At 46.9% G+C, this 14,093-nt stretch overlaps 2 long non-coding RNA genes across 2 annotated transcripts; one reads left to right on the top strand and one right to left on the bottom strand.

The window, feature by feature from the left end:
• Window positions 1-1,115: 1,115 nt before the first annotated feature.
• LOC139358814 (uncharacterized) lies at window positions 1,116-10,784 on the bottom strand. Its single transcript, XR_011614314.1, has 3 exons — window positions 10,683-10,784; window positions 8,842-8,965; window positions 1,116-1,803 (listed from the first exon to the last, which is right to left on the bottom strand). It is a non-coding gene; the product is annotated as an uncharacterized lncRNA (long non-coding RNA).
• Window positions 4,224-5,320, top strand: LOC105470716 (uncharacterized). Its single transcript, XR_980726.2, has 2 exons — window positions 4,224-4,527; window positions 4,989-5,320. It is a non-coding gene; the product is annotated as an uncharacterized lncRNA (long non-coding RNA).
• Window positions 10,785-14,093: the final 3,309 nt, after the last annotated feature.

Raw genomic sequence — 14,093 nt, 5'->3', positions numbered from 1 at the left:
TCCACCGGGTGAACCCTGCTTCCATTTCTCACGGTGCTGAACCAGGAGCAGGGGGAGGCTGTGATCCATGATCTCCCACAAATCCCGGCAGACATGTTTTATAGTTTAAAGTGGTTATACGAGTTCTTCTTTTTGGATATTATTTGTGTGTGTTTATTGGGTGTTTGTGTTTTTTATAACGTTGGTTTGTGGGATCTGGGAGAAGAAGGGTTTTTAAGAGGAAGATCCTTGGGGAGACAGAACCTTGATGTGGGGAGCTGTGAGCGCTCCACTCAGGGCGGGGAGCACATTCAGGGCGAGCTGGGCAGAGCCTCGGAGGCTTCTGGCTGCCCCTCTCTGGGTGTGGGGCCTGTGGGGAGACTCCATTCAGGGAGGATCTGGCCACTTGAGGCAGGAACAAGTCCAGTAAAGCCTGCGCCGCAGCTGAAGGAACGATCCCCTGTTTGTTCTCTAAGAGGCCCCTGCAGGTGGGAGATGTCTTAAATAACCACCCACAGGCAGAGAGTAAAGGGCTCAGTGAAGAAAGAAACTGGAGCTCAGTCCCTTGAGGGCAGAAACGCATCCCCCACACCCGCCCTGAGCTGAGCACGGCCACGCCTGGGCTTTGTGGGAGCCTGACCAGGCCCAGCGCCTGCCCTTTGCTGAGCAGTGAGTAAGGGGAAGTTAGACAGCCGCAGGGACATCCTTGGCCTGACTGGTCCAGCCACCTCACTAGCACGTGGGGTGGACGAAGCTCAGGGAAGCCAAAGGACTTCTCCTGGATCCCTGGGGAATAGGACCGGAGGTCCCAGCTCTTGACTCCCAAGTCAGTGCTCCTGCTATGGCCCAAGGTTGCTCAGCACCTGCCAGGCCTGCGCGGGGCACTTTAGAGTCATTAGCCCATTTAACCCTGACTGCCACAGACACATGAGGTTGGGAATGTACCCATTCTACAGATGAGGAACCGAGGCTGAGAGAGGCAGGTAGGAGGAGGGGTGAGACCCAAACCCAGCACTGTGACTCCAAGGAGCCCTTAACTTCTATATGCTCATCAGATAAATATTCTATCCTGGGACAATTAGTATTTTCTTAGATTCAAACAGACAAACAAACAGAAACAAAAGAAATGTTAATTGTTGAGGACATGATTCTCTAATCAGACTTTCAAGGAAATTCCCAGAACTTTGCAGGTTAACAATGATGCTACTTGTTACCATTGGCTTCTGCCCCTCCTACCCGGCCCTGACCTAAGTACTTTTTCGGCATTTAGTTGTTTAAACGTCATCACAAAGTTCTAAGATACAATTTGATGCCACATCATTGCCCCTGTGTTAAGGGTGTGGAAACTAAGCTGGGCGAGCAGAAATTGCTTGCTCTAAAACCCTGAACCCATGATTCCATTTCCTTGGAAATATGCCTGGGATGGGGATTTGGAAACCTGTGGGAGGTTGTGTTATTGAGGGTCATTATTGTCATTCTCCATCTTCCTTCCCTGAATCCATGCCCTGTGTCATGTGACTTTGTAGTTTGTGCCTCTAGAGGTGGAGTCTGTTTCCTTGTCCTGTTGATGTCAGGTTTGCTTGTGTGACTTGCTTTAGCCAATGGGACATTAGCAGGTGTGATGTGGGCAGAGGGGCAGCATATGCTAGCACAGCTGGTCTTGCCTGCTTGTTCTCCTGCCTTCCATTATGAGAGACATAGGCCTCTGGTTGTCACTGGTCCAAGGAAGATGGGAGACCCTCAGTATAGCAGACCGGGACCCAGCTTTCAGCTTGCAGCCAAGAAAAGCCAGTCCTGGCTCAGATGTGATGAACCCCATCAGACCTGTGGACATGAGAATGAGAAATAAATACTACTGTTTGTAACTGAGTTTGGGGGTGTTTTGTTACACAGCATGATTGTGAGAGTAGCTGACTGATACAAAACTAGAGACCCAACATGCTGCAGCGCTCACTAGCACCCGAATGCACCTGCCCTCAGGGCCATCTTCTCCTGACTCACTGTGCTTTCCAATGCCCTCAGGGCATCTTCATGTCAGATAATGGGTCCTTGCCCACCATGTCATGTTGGCCCCTGTTCCCAAGGGGCAGGCCCAAGTTCTTCTGGTCTAGTTCAATGGAGCAGCACCTCTGTGCATTGGAGGAGCTCTTCCTTGTTTGTTTTGTTTTTCTCTAATCAGACATGCAAGGGTCCACTGAGCTCTTCTAATGCAGAGAAAGCCTGTTTGGCTATCATTATGTCAGTTTCTTTTTGACTTTTGCAAACTAACTGTCACTAAACATTCGTCAGACCTAGAGCTGGTCTTTCCCTGGTGACAATAAAATAGCAGGAGTGTTTGTGTCCTCTTTGGATCACAGTGATATTTCTGTCCACCCTGACATCTTCGCTGGAGAGAATGCAACTGTGTCCCCTCCTGACGACTGTTGGGAAGTTTCTTACTAAATAACCATCAGCATCATTATCATTGTATGTCTTTTGGACAGGAAGAAGGGAGGGCAAAGTTCTGTCTCAGACTCTTAGGAGTCAAGAGGGAAGGGGACGGGAGCTGCTGACCTCCAATGGCTTCCCCAGGGCGCTCTGGCTGGGCTGCTCAGCTGTGTTCTCTCACAGCATATGGTTCACAGCTCCCTAGGACCTCAGTATTATTCTTACCACAGGACAGAAGACGACAGCAAAGCTCAGAGAGACTCTGTAACTAGCTTTAGGATTTAGTTTCAGCCTTAGAGTTAGGCTTTCCCTCTTCCTGATTATAAACTGAAATGATAACAACGATGAGTCAAGGCTTTCTAAACTAAGTATATTCAAGCAATATTATAATAACCAAAAGAAAAACAAGAAAAAAAATTTATTGCCCAGAAATAGAAGATTGTTGAAGGCAGTTATCGTATATCTATATGAAATACATTGTAACTAATGAAATTTATGCTTTTGAAGACTGATTGATGGCCTAAAGAAATGTACATGGTATAATGTGAATAAAACTCAAGGCAGAATCTGATGAGTAAATTAACAAAACTTCTAAACTAACTAAATTAAACATTTAGAATAAATCCTAATTTTATAAACCAAATAGATTTTATATGTGCATTAAAAACACTGGAGTTAGATTTTATTTTTTCTCTATTTTCTAGGAATATTTTATAAACTTTTCAATTAATTTTTTAAATCAGAAAATAAATGAACATCCTTAAAAGTAAAAACATAATAAAAGCATAGAGCAGCCTTGCGGTGTGACGTGTAAATGTCTTATCATATGGGACATTTTTTCATTTCACAAACTCTCCCTTCTTCTTTGGGATGCCCCAGGGCAGGGACCCTGTCTCCTCTCCGTCTTGGTGGCGCCAGGAACATATCAGAGCCCAATAAATAATTAATAACAACAAATGAGAACTCCTTGAAAGGAGTCCATTCACTTCAGGTGGCCCGCTAACTCCTCAAGGCTTTCTCTTAAGTGCGTTTCATTTGTTTTGATTTTTTTTCAACTTAAATGGATGAAAATTAAAGCCAGGGAGCTGTTGGCATGTGGAGAGCTGGAAAAGAGAAAAATAAATGAGTGCAGTCCCTGCAGGACCAAAGGGTGGGGCCTGGACCTGGGCACCTGCCGTGTCTGAAAGTCCATTTTTTGCCCAGTTGTTCTGTAAGGCACTATGATCTAAAAGTCAGAAAAGAAAATGGATGATGTATGGAACAACATTCAATATTGTTACTACCACATAAGAAAGGTGGATTTAGAGATCAGAGAGAACGGTCCCTGCATTGGAGTCACTTGTTTACAGGTGTGTACTGAACACCCACCCCTGCCAGGCACTGCTCTGGGTGCCAGGACAGGGCAGGGAACAAAACAATGCCCCCTGCCCACCGCCCACTGCGAGGTTACTTTCGAGTCTGGAGGACAAGCAGTAGCAGTTTAACTGGCAACTGCTTGATGTGCGGGAGGTGGGGGCTGTTCTAAAGGACGATAGAGGTGAAGGGCAAGGCCGTGTCAGGGGTCAGGAGGCCTCTCTGAGGAGGCGAGCGAGTCCTGGGAAAAGCACCCTAAGCAGAGGCACAGCAGGTGCACAGGCCCCGGGGCAGGAGAGACCTTGGTGATCCTGGCTGAGGAATGGCAGGGAGGTGGGTGTGGCTAGAGCCGCGTGGCCGAGAGGGAGGTGGGAGGAGATGAGGTCACAGGAGAGGGCGTGGAGTGAAGCAGTGAGGGGTGACCCGTGGCCTGTGGTCACTGTATTCAGGTGGGCAGGCTCCGGTGGAGAGCCAGGGCTCTCGGGCTGGTCCTAGGGGCAGCAGCATCAGCACCCCGGGACCCTGCTGGGAAAGCCAGCTCTCAGGCTCTGCTGAGATCTCCCGAATCAGAACCTCAGGGTGGGCCCGGCCATCGGAGTTTTAACAAGGCCTCCAGAGGATTCTGACACTCACTAGAGTCTGAGAGACACAGCAGAGCTCCAACCTGGGCTCCAGTTTTCACCCATGAGACAGGAGGATTCTGGGTGGAAGGGCAGGAGGGGCTGGGGTCCCCCCCAGAAGGAGCGCCCCAGGAGGACGCCACACAGGGTGGACATTCGCTCCTCCTGGGAATGTTCTCTAAGGGTTCTTTGGACAGGAGAGTGGCTCTCTGGGCTGCCTGGCATTGGAGATGCTGGGGGGCGAGTGCCCCAGCAGCAGGCCTGCACCTGTGACTGAGGGGTGGGGAATAAAACCCCAGCTTCCCCTGTGTCTGGGTGACTCTGAGGGGCGTCCCGTACACAGATCCCAGGCTGCTCAGCAGGATCGAGTTAGGAAGGGGGTTCCAGGACAGGAACCAGCATGACTAGAGGTGGAAGAACCTTGGCATATGCAAGGCGCTGTGTGTAATTCCATGGGGCTGCAATGTAAGCTTGCAGAGAGGAAGAGGGAGAGTGGCGTGAGATGGAAAGTGACTGATGAAATGTATGTCTCCCCAGGAACGTCGGCCACAGATAAGCCCCCAGTGAAGGGACTTAGGAAGCCTCTCCCCCTTGGTGCTCTTTCCCCAGAGAGTCTTCAGAGACTGGAAATGCTTGCCAGAAAGGAAGAGCCACTTTCTGTCCTCCATCATCAGGAGCACAGAAGAGTGAAGCTGGGCCCACGTAGAGAAGCATCTCATGCTGTCTGTGGCTGCTGCAGCGCTCTCCTGGGGCAGGAGACGTTCCAAGGTCAACATGACTTTGAAAAGGGGGTGGGAGAAAAGCCCCCAGGGCTGGCCCGGGACTCACTACCCCGGGGTTCCTAAAGGGCTAAACATGACTAGATTGTAGTGAGCCTTTCCCAACATGCAAAGAAGCATCCAGGGATAATGTCTAAATACAGATGTGCTATTTCTCTCCTCTTCCTTTTTGAACTTTCCCATCACCCTCAGTGTCCTCACAGCAGCTTCCCCTTGTCCTATGACAAACCTGGAGCAAGGTGCTTTGGGTGGGAGGCAGAGTGACGTGGGAGACCCTGAGTTCTGCATATCTCTGCCTGTATTTCCCTCCTTCCTTCCTAGTTCAAGGAGGTAAACAGGTGTGGCCACTCCTCCTGGCAGGGACTTTCACAGGACAGGGGCAGGAGCTACTTGAGAAAGATTTAGCTCATTGGAGAGAGGGATGGGGCAGAGAAGGAAAGAGATGGAGGAGAAGATTGTTGAAGAATGGAAAGGTGCAATGTTCCCCAGGTCCTTGGCAGAGGGTGGCTGTGAGGTCCCACACCTGCAATTGGGATTCACTGGATTCCACCTGAGGCTGACCTGCTGACCAGAGATGGGAGCCCAGTTTCCTCTTCTGTAAAATCAGGTGTAGCCCAGTGGCTTTCAATCCTGGCTGTATGTTACGGACATCTGGGAAGTTTTAAAGATTCCTGACGCCCACATTGGACCCCAGATCTATCAGATCAGAACATCTGGGTTTGGAATCTTTAGCGTCCCTCAGGTGACTCAAATATGCAGCCAAGATGGAGAGCACAGACCTGAGCTAAGTCCTGTTGATGAGAATTTGGAGACCATGAAACACTTAGAGCAGGCAGGATCCTAAGAAATCACCTGCTGCAACTCCCACCTTTCGCAGGGGAAGAAACTGGTGTTCAGAGGCCAGATCATTCACTCAAGGACACACAGCATGTGAGGGGCAGAGCCATTTCCAATATTCCCGCCACCTCTTGACCTCCCTAGAAGACCGGCTGGAAGCTCTCAACTTCACAGGAGAGCTGGGTCTGAGAGGCCCACATGGGATCCCTGATTTCCAGGAAGGAAGCCCAGGCCTCCTGGCGGCTCAGTGAGTCACCCTGCAGCAGTGGCCCTGAAGCCCCTTCTTGAAGAAAAATTCCAGGAGGCTTGAAATGTTCTCCAAGATATAGAAAAGGAAGACGTGCCTGGAAACTGGAGAAGACTGCACAACGGATATAAATATTTGGGTTTTGTGGCTTCTTCCCCCGCAGAAAATAAACATGGCAGAATTGCTTCTCACTGAAAGGGCGTCTGGGTTTCATAAACAGACCATAAAGAGGCAACCAAAGACCCAGACATCCCCAAATCAGCATCTGTCCCTGCCATCTGCTCTACCTCCATCCTCCTCGGTCTCTCTCTCACCCAGGCTCACAACACAAGGAAGCGCTCTTGCCTTTTGGAAAAAGGACCGTCTTCTCCCCACATACTTGTCTCTTGGCTCCTCCCACAGGTGGAGGGTGAATCTGATTGGTGGGAAGATAAGACTCTGGGCTCCATCCAGTGGGTGGGGCTAATATGCAAATGGTCAAAAGAGGATGCTTTTGGCAGCAACTAACGGAATATGCAACTAAAAGTGGCTTATTTTATTGCTACCTAAAATGGGGTCCATGAACCAGCAATATCAGTTCATTAGAAACACAGAATACTCAAGGTAATACTCAAGGCTTACTGAATCAGAATCTGCTTTTCTTTTTTAAACAAGATTACCCAGGTGATTCATATGCACATTAAAATTTTTAATTACTTAGAGTCAAGTTTATTTTGTTTCAGCTTTCTACCTGGCTAACAATCTAATTATATATTAATTCCAAAGCCTCCCCAACCCCCACCCCCGCTACGTTTTCCTGTTTGAAAAAAATCACAGTACCAAAAGGAACTGATTTCTAATGTGTAATATATTTTGTTTAATTGCCTTTGTGCAGTTCAGGAAATGGGTTTCCCACATTAATTCATGGATCCACAAAAAATTTAGTGCAATTTGGTTAATTTTAGATTCACACGTGATGGTAAGAAATACGGAAAATCTCACCTGCACTTCACTCATTTCCTCCCAGTAATACCATCTTCCTAATTATAGTAAAGTTTCACAAGCAGAATATTGACTCTGATACAATCCATCTATCTGCCCCAGGTTGCACCAGTTTCATATGCACTAATTAGTGTGTGTTTAGTTATTTGAAAGTTTATTATATGTTTAGATTTGTGTGACCACCACCATTAAGATTCAAAACAGTTCTGGCCGGGCGTGGTGGCTCATGCCTATAATCCCAGCACTTTGGGAGGCCGAGGCGGGTAGATCATGAGGTCAGGAGATTGAGACCATCCTGGTTAACATGGTGAAACCCCGTCTCTACTAAAAATACAAAAAAATTAGCCAGGCGTGGTGGTGGGCGCCTGCAATTCCAGCTACTTGGGAGGCTGAGGCAGGAGAATTGCTTGAACCTGGGAGGTGGAGGTTGCAGTGAGCCGAGATTGCGCCACTGAACTCCAGCCTGGGCTATAGAAGAAGATTCAGCCTCAAATAAATAAATAAATAAATAAATAAATAAATAAATAATAAAATAAATAAAGATATCTAAGTGAGATCATATGGTGCATAACCTTTTGAGATCGGTTTTTTTCACTGAGCTTAATTCTCTGGAGAGCCATCTTGCCGTCACAGGTATTAATAGTTTGCCCCTTTTCATTGCAGAATAGTATTTCATAGTAGAGACGCACCAGTTTATTTAACTCATTCATTAAAGTACATTTGGGTTGTTTTCCAAGTTTTCGCTATTATCAGCAAAGTTGCTAGGATTATTCGTATATAAATTTTTGTCTGAATACAAGTTTTCATTTCTCTGGGACAAATGCCCAAGAGGGCAAATGCTGGGTTATATGGTAAGCACATGTCTAATTTTTGGAAGAAACTGCTGAACTGTTTTCCAGAGCATCTGTGTATCAGCAGTGTTTTGTATGAGCAATACAAGTTTTCTATACCCTTGCCGTCATTTACTGTTATCACTATTTTTTATTTTAGCCACTTTCATGTGGGTATTTAGTGATTTTAATTTGCATTTTCCTTATGGATAATGATGTTGAACATGTTTTTGTGTACTTGCTTGCCATTCATATATCACCACTGGTGAAATAGCTGTTCATGTCTTTTGCCCATTTCCTAAATGGATTTTTTTTTTTTACTGTTGAGTTTTAATACTTCCTTATATTATTCTAGGTATTAAATCCTTTGTGGGATAAGTGGTTTGAAAATATTTTCTCCCAGTATGTAGCTTGTCTTTTCATCCTCTTCATAAGGCCTTTTGCAGTGCAAAAGTTTTAAATTTCATTGAGGTCCAATTGATCAATTTTTCCTTTTGTGCATTGTGTTTTCTGTGTCAAGTCTAAGAACTCTTTTTCTAGCCCAGAGTCCTGAAGATTTTCTCCTAAGTATTATTTTTTTAAAGTTTTATAGTTTTACGTGTTACATTATGAGTCCAAAATCCATTTTTGAGTTAATTTTTGTATAATGTATGACAGTTAGGGTGTGATCGATTTTTTTGTCTATGGACAAATTTTTTTCTGACACTATTTGTTGAAAAGGCAATTGAACATTGAAGTTCTAGAAGCACTGGCTTAAATTACAGAGGCATTTTGTTTTTTAAACTCACTTAACAAGAAGTCCAGAAAAGGCAACTCCAACTTGGCTTACTCTCCAGTTCTAAGAGGGATTTGGGATTCTCTGGCCTTCGCCTTGGGGTTTCCGGTGGCTGCCATTGCTCCAGCATCACCAGCCTGTGTCCAAAACAGAGGAAAGGAAGGAGAGCTGGGAGATTTTTCTCCTGTGTGGCTTGGGAAATCTTCCCAGAAGGCTCTTGTAAATGTCCCTTAGGTCCCATTAGCTATTAATAGAACTGGATGACAGGCTTATTGTCAAACCAATCACAAGCAAAGGGGAGAGGATTACTGTGCTTGGCCTTGAACCACTGACCAATCATGTTGCTCTGCTTAGGGCTGAAGCAGGGCCACCTTCCTTCAGCACATTGTTTTCTTTTTTTTTCTTTTCTTTTCTTTCTTTTTTTTTTTTTTTTTTTTTGAGATGGAGTCTTGCTCTATCACCCAGGCTGGAGTGCAGTGGTGCGATCTCAGCTCACTGCGAGCTCTGCCTTCCCGGTTCACGCCATTCTCCTGCCTCAGCCTCCCGAGTAGCTGGGACTACAGGCGCCTGCCATCACACCCAGCTAATTTTTGTATTTTTAGTAGAGACGGGGTTTCACCTTGTTGGCCAGGATGGTCTCCATCTCTTGACCTCGTGTTCCGCCCGCCTTGGCCTCCCAAAGTGGTGAGATTACAGGCCTGAGTCACTGAGCCCAGCCGTGTTACCCAGGATGGTCTCGATCTCCTGAGCTCATGATCCGGCCGCCTCCGCCCCTCAAAGTGCTGGGATTAAGAGGCGTGAGCCACCACACCTGGCCCAGCACATTGTTTTCTACTGGAGGGGTGAGCAGAAGTGTGGCTCTGTTACCAAGGAAGAAAGGAGAGTGGCTGCTAGTGGCTGCCGTGAACCTGGCTGTCCCTGTGTCCTCTCTCCTGTATGTGTGTGTGTGTGTGCGTGTGTGTGTGTGTGTGTGTGTCTTGCAGACATCAGTGCACAACACACCACAGTCCTATAATTCAGTGGACTGTTTATCTGCTCGGCAGACTCCACCGTCCCCACAGTCAGGGTTCAGGCACTAGAAGATATGTGGCAGGAAGGCAGAGGAAGACCCAAGCCACAGACCCCCATCCAACTTTGAGTGCAAGCAACGGAAACCAACTCTGGTTTCCTTGATTTAATTTTTTGAAGACATTTATGGGAAGAAATGGGGTAAGTATGTAGGAAAATTAAACATGAGGAGCCAGATTCAGGGAGCTTGGGGGCATCAGGGCAGCTCCTGGGTCCTCTGTGTGGCCATGATGGTGAATTCACTCATGTGTCACTGTTCACGATTCAGGTCCCCACAGGAGGACAGGACGGTCCTGTCTTGGCTACATGTTACCCCCTGGACTCGGGGAGGGTATTGTCATTTGACTGAAAGTCCCTCCTCACCACATGGACAGGGATGGGGAGCTTCTCAGCGGAAGCCCAAGGATTTGCTTAGGATGGGAGAGCAAACCCCACATGCCCTCCACGTATCACCTGCACAAACGCCCCTCCAGCCGAGCCAGCCTGCTCACTGCCCCTCAAACATCCTTCCCTCCCATCCTTGCTTGTGCTGGGACCCCTCCTGGAAGGTTTCCCTCTCCTGCCTGCTCTTCTGACTTTCATGGTCCTTCAAGACTCTAGTTAAGCCACCCTCCTCCTCCAACAAGCACCAGCCATTGCTGCTGCGCTGCTGTGTCGAGGTTTCTGAACCTCAGCATTATTGACCTTTTGGGCTGGGCAATCTCTCCTGTGGGACTCTCCTGCATATTGTAGGATGCCTAGCAGCATCTCTGGCCTCTATTCAGTAAATGCCAGTTACGCCCTTACCTAGTCGTGACAACCAAAACTGTGTCCAGACATTAGCAAGTGTACCTGGAGGGAAAAATTGCCTCTGGTTGAGAGCCACTCCTTTTCTGAACCTGAGTCACTAAGATTTACTGCCATAGCAACTTAATTACGTCGTGATGTTTATTTAACTTCCCACTGCTGCTTATTGCTTTGGCAGACTGTAACCAGCCAGAGAGCAGCCAGGTTAACCCCTACCGTGGCCCCATACTAAGTTGTCTCCCGCACTGTGTAGGGATGGCTCAGTGCACAAGGAGCATGGCGGGGTACACATTTGGGCTTGATGGCTTGGAAGCCTCTGCTAGATTGGCAGGCACACAGCTTGGTACCACGTCTGGATGCAACGTCATGTTCCTGAGACAGGATGGTGCTTGTACTGAAGACAGTCTTGCCGGCTGTAGTGAAGGACAGAGTTCTCAGTGGATCCAGTGGGAACCAAAACCTGCTGTGACCCTCCAATAGTGACAGCCATCCACTCGACCTCTGGGCCCAGGCACACCTCACAGGAGCTCTCTATAGGCACCGTCTCTCCACAATGAATTAGGTATCAGTGTCTGGTTTTTAGAGATTCGGAAACTGAGGCCAGAGCGTTCTAATGTTCTAAGCACATTCACGGTGAGTAGGAGCAGAGCTGGCTTCTGCCTGAGAGGTCTGAGTCTAGGGTCAGTGCTCATCGCCACGATTCTTATAGGCGACCCAAGCCCACTGTCTCCTTGAGCACCCCTGTGCCCCATGCAGCATGTAACTTTTAGGAAATGAAGGCGTTTGCCAGTCTTTGCCTGTGTCCAATGTGAACTTATCTCCTATTTAGCACAAAGCCTTTATTAAATTAGAGTTACTGATTTAGTGGATACATTACTCTGTCATCTCGACAGCGATAAGATCTGCATTTTGCTCGCTTCCGGATCACACAGTCTAGCAGAATTCTTGATGCATGGCAGGAACTCATCATTATTTGCTTCATTTAATTGAATTGTATTCTGTTTCTGTGGACACTTCATCACACCTAACAGTGTTTTGCACAAAGTAATTGTTAAAAAAATACTTTTCAAAGGGCTAAATGTTTGATCAATCAATAGGTTTTTAATTGAGTATCCTTACAAGTGACTATCATAAAGCGACTATAAAACTGTTTTTATGACTGTGTGTTGATTACCCGGATTAAATGTTTCTTTAAGCCTCAGAGTGCGTGATGATTCAGTTCTTCTGATTTTAAGCTCAGATCTATTCAGTGATGAGATATGCAGGTCTGGAAGCCTCTGAAATTCGTAATGTGGATGCTGGGAATCCATGAGGCTGGTGGCCAATTTTGAAAATTGTTATAGAAATTTATATTCATTAGAAATGATGGCAAGTTCTGGAATGGGATTCTGCAGAGTCAATTTAAAATTTGTTTCAAGGAGATAACTGAGGAAGTAGCAAGCAGAGACACTAACGTGAATGTGACACCCCCGAGAGACAAAACTCAGCTTGATGAATGGAGCCTAGACAGGAAAGGGCTGTGGGCCTGTCCCAGAGGGGCCACCTATTTTCTGACAATTGGCAATGTTATCTGTTAACTAGAAATCTGTTATGGGACAAGCAGAAGATTGCCTGCAGCCCTCGGAGAATAAGACAGTTGTCCTCTTGGCTTCTATATAATATGCCTCTAAGCAAAGTTTCAGGATTTATCAGTGGTGAGATCCTCGAATATTTAACCAAGCCCCGCTGAGGGCTATGACATGGTAGTGATGAGAAATAGAGCTGGGAGCAGGGGAAGAAAAGCTGAGATGTAGCTTTTACCCTAAGCACATTCTCCTAAAGTGATACCTTTGCAATAATCTGTTTCAATAATATGTTAACATGGGCAGTGTTAAGACAGTAATCAGAAGAATTTAGAGGAAGCATTCTGAAGTATGAAAGTGCAGCTTAAGTGGCCAGAATGTGAGACTCCCAATTGAAGAGTCCAGGGTGAAGAGTCTACGTGGAAGTGTGTTCTCTCACCCGCCCCACCCCGCAAATGGCACAGACTCCATCCAGACCCTCCCCCAGTCCATCGCCCAGGTGTAAGACCAGCCTCTGATTCTGCGACTTACAAGACGGGAGTGCGGGAGTGCAGGAACTATCCTTCTCTCTGGAGGAGGAGGAAGCCTCAGGGCTGCAAAAGATGCAGGCACATTCTCCTCTGGTGCTCTGCCATGGGATTCATGCTACAGCCTGCATGACTTTCAGAGCCAGAGCTTGGAACAGCTTATCCTATGCTGAGGGTTTCTTTTGCCAAGGGTTGTGTCTCCTGCTGGGAGTGCAAATACATCTACATCACCTTCCAGACAGGGAGGGAGAGGACTAAAAGAATGGCACCAGCAAATCACTTTACGCAGGCAACAAAACCACGAAAATAAACCCTCGAAAATGGACTGAATGACACGCCCTCATCACTGATAAATGCCGTTTTCAGCAGTCTCATCTCTTTGCCAGAGAGCTCAGTCACCTTGGACTCTTGTTATCATCACATTCAACACCAGGTATCTGCTACACTCTGCAACCATTCTCAAGTTCATGTGCCGCTGGCCCAGTAAGGGGGAGCTGAGTTGGTTTGAAAAGCCCTAATTACAAGGCTTAGTGTTTTTCTTTGTAAAGGGGATTTTTGAGTTTAGAAACAAAGTGACTGCAGGTACAAACAGATGCAAAGCTTCAAAAAGTAGTTTATTTTTCATTCTGTGCCTCTATTCACCCAAAGAACGACCCTCCACCTCACTCCACCCCGGCCAAAAACTGTGGCAGGGGAGGTTGGAGAAGTAGCACAATATTTTCTTTAGGCTTGGAGAGTAAAGACCTCCCTAGGTAGCATGTCAATTCCAAATGTTACAGTCTTTCCAGTTGATCTCACCCAGAGTTCTTTGTCTCAGGACCAAGAGAATTAAGGAGCATGGACACAAAGGGTGAGGTTGGAGCAAAAGTTCAATAAGTAAGAGACGAAAGCTCTTTGCCACAGAGACGGGGCATGAAAGAGGGTTGAGGTTTTTACAGTTGAATGCAAAGGCTTTTATAAGAAACTGATGAGGACTGGGCATCTCATTTTTATAAGACTCAAATTTCTGGTAGCTCCACCCCATCCTCCTAATGCACCTGTGGTGCGTTAGCTTGAGTTACTCCATATTGTTTGTTCTTCTTACTGCACATGTGTTAGCGGATGGAATTTTCCACTGTGGGCACGTCTGGGCAAGTCACCTGTGTAGTCTTTCTTATCTGTGCAGGTGTGAGCATGTCTCAGGCAGGTTCCCATGTGCAAGTTCCCTTATCTGTGCCTGTAGCTTATCAGGCTGTTCTTTTGTTTGACAGAATTCAACTGAGGACCCACCCTAACTACCTGCCTGACTGGTTTCTTCTTTTCTCCTTTCTCACTAATTGCCC

This window comes from Macaca nemestrina, chromosome 15 (assembly GCF_043159975.1).
Source record: "Macaca nemestrina isolate mMacNem1 chromosome 15, mMacNem.hap1, whole genome shotgun sequence".
Taxonomy (NCBI): Eukaryota; Metazoa; Chordata; class Mammalia; order Primates; family Cercopithecidae; genus Macaca; species Macaca nemestrina.
This window is presented reverse-complemented; position numbering and strand designations above follow the sequence as displayed.